This window comes from Cyprinodon tularosa, unplaced genomic scaffold (assembly GCF_016077235.1).
Source record: "Cyprinodon tularosa strain WSP-4 unplaced genomic scaffold, ASM1607723v1 ctg510, whole genome shotgun sequence".
In the NCBI taxonomy this organism is placed as follows: Eukaryota; Metazoa; Chordata; class Actinopteri; order Cyprinodontiformes; family Cyprinodontidae; genus Cyprinodon; species Cyprinodon tularosa.
This window is the reverse complement of record NW_024039242.1, coordinates 146417-149495: the sequence shown is the minus strand read 5'-3', so window position 1 is coordinate 149495 and position 3079 is coordinate 146417.

Here is a 3079-nt window from a genome sequence, read left to right as displayed (position 1 = left end):
GTGTATAAACATTTGGAGTACAATATAAATATTTATTTAAAGTCATCTTTTCAAAGTCCATTTTTTTTCTGTTTCTGTTTCTATATACATTTACAGTTTTTATTTCATAAAAAGAGATTGGTATGATCTTCAAACTAAAAAACAAACTAATGAGCAATAGGAGGGGAAAAAAAGTTACAGGTAAAATTAATTAGGAGAAAACACATCAGTTGCAAACTACCTCATACCAAAGAAATGAATACAGTATAATAAGTACTGCTCAGCCAAGTGCGAGCAATGCAAATGGGAAGTTGATGCATATGTCCATTTGATGTGGTCATCTTAGAGGACAGCATAAGATTAGAGTGAAGTTTGTGGAATCATGTCCAGAATTGTAAAACCTGCTCTCCTCCATATTGTATTTTACAGTTAGCTAACGGGGACTCAAATTTGAAATATCATACAAAATGATCATCCTCCTTGCTATACGGTGAAAGGTTAACAACTCTATTACACTGGTTAGATAAAACTAAACCATCAGTCACTGACCAGCTCAATATTATTCAGTTATTACTAGAAAGACTAACTTATGCTCTACAAGGAAATAACACAATATTAACACATCATTCACTATCTGGAAACCTTCACTTGAATAGGTAGGAGCATAAGCATCTTGAACCATTATGACCTAAACTGTACATAGGGATAGGGTGTTGTTCCTGAAGTGTGTGTGTGTGTGTGTTTGAACGGGTATAAGTGTGAATGAGGGTGCATAGGAAAAGGAAATGTTAGAGACTAAATTAATTAGGCTCATGGGTGGCAGGTGGGTGGTTGACCAGTTAAGTATTGATTACATTATATTTATTTTTATTATTACATTTATCATTTACATTTATTTATAACATGCTGCTCTAATTTTTGCACATCTCTGGTGCTGCTTCTGTTTTTATCTGTTACTGTAAAAATGTCCACAGCTGTATATTGATTATGTATTCTCCAGATGCAGTGTTTATATTGTAAAAACACTGTAAAGTACAGTATTTTATTTGTTTATTATTTTAACTCTTTCACGTATTCTGTTATTTTTATACACTTTTTAAGGTCCACATTTGTGTCACCATATTTGCTGTAACCTTTTGACGCCACAACGCCACAATTTCCCCATGGAGGGACAATAAAGGAATTTTTTTTTCTATTCTATTCTATTTTCATGCTTTCAGAATCATAATCAGAAATACTTTAATAATCCCATATATATATATATATATATATATATATATATATATATATATATATATATATATATATATATATATATATATATATATATATATATATATGTATATAGATTGATGACCACAGGCAGGAATGATTTCCTGTGGCGTTCTGTGGTGCATCTGGGTAAGAGGAGTCTTCTGCTGAAGGAGCTCGTCTGCTGGACCAGTGTGTCGTGGAGAGAATGTGAGTCATTGTCTAAGATGGACTGAAGCCTGGACAGCATCCTCTTCTCTGCGACAGTGGTCAGAGTGTCCAGCTACTCCCCCACAACATCACCGGCCCTCCTGATTAGTTTGTTCAGTCTGTTGTTGTCAGTGACCCTCAGCCCACTGCCCCAGCATGTGACAGCAAAGAAGAGCTTACTAGCAACAACTGACTCATAAAACATCCTCAGCATCGCCACACAGATGTTAAAGGACTTCAGCCTGCACTGCACATCGTTTTGCAGTGCACCAATATGTACCGCAACTATGTAGAATGTTGCTGTCAGAATTTTCTGCAAAACATCTATACTATAAATAAAAAAATAAAAATAAAATAAATGATAAAAAAGGGAGAAGGTTAAAGTGAAGGTTTTAAATGCACACAAATTATGCAATGAACCTCCTTAGGTATTATTGCAATAACCATAATGATATAAAATAACATACATTTTTTGCACTATACCAAATCTAGGAATCATTACTGGAGTTACTTGTACCTGCATTCTGCAAACAGAAAAAAGCGAATTATTGAAAAGGAAAAAAAAAACTTAAGTATTTGGGAAACCCTCAACATGTAGATTTATTATGACACAAAATGTATCACATAAATAATCAGACTCCTTTTCAATAAATGGATTGCTACTGAATGATTAAAGAAAGAGTTTAGAGAGATGAATTTTACTTTTACTGTTTTTTAACAATGTCTCTAAGATCATCCTAACTTCTGCCCCTAATTTTAGGGTGCAGTGTTAAAAGAAGGACATGAAATACAAAACTGAGAAATTTTTGTTGTTCTTAGAAAAAAAATGTAAAATCCTACATTTAAAGGTTATTAGACAATCTGAATAGGTCATATAATAACAAAAAGACTCAAATGCTAATACCAAAGTAAAACATTGTCCTCTTGGGTTCAGCATACAAGAAATTTCTGAGTTACAATAATAGCAAATGGGAACCACCCAAGGAATAAAAATATGTATTTATTAGGTGGTCTTTACCAGTTAAATCGATAAAATACCTTTTAAACATCTCGTGATAGTATGTCTGGTCATTGGTAGGTTTATTATAATCCTAGCACTCATATGACAAAATTAATATAGATCTATCAACAGTTTGCTTGCTACAAATGGATGGTTTTCTTAGTTCAAATCCTAATCAGATCCCATTTATGTAAAGTTTGCTCTCAACACCTATGTAATTTATTCAAGTTTTTAATGTTGCTTTTAAAATCTACAAAACATTTTATATTGCAATCATAAAAATAATTTGCCCACATCCATTATATCTGTTGTTATTTTGCTTTTTTTTTATATTTGTAAAGGCTGCGGCTCTCTTGAGTTTGCAGTGCAAATTTTAAGAAATTATTTTTTTGTTTGTTTGTTTTGGCTCTTAGAGGTTGTTTTTGTAATCAAAGCTTAGTCTAGCCTGTTGTAAGATCATTTTAAATGTTCTCCGGTTATTTGATTTAAGTTCTTCTTAAAGTCTTGAATATCTTAATAATTTAAACTCCCATACAATACTCTAAAAGCATGTTTTGTTCTTATTACCGTAATTATGATTGAGTCGAGGGCTTGACAGCAGGGGGCGCTAGGATAAGTGACCAACAACGAATAAAGACA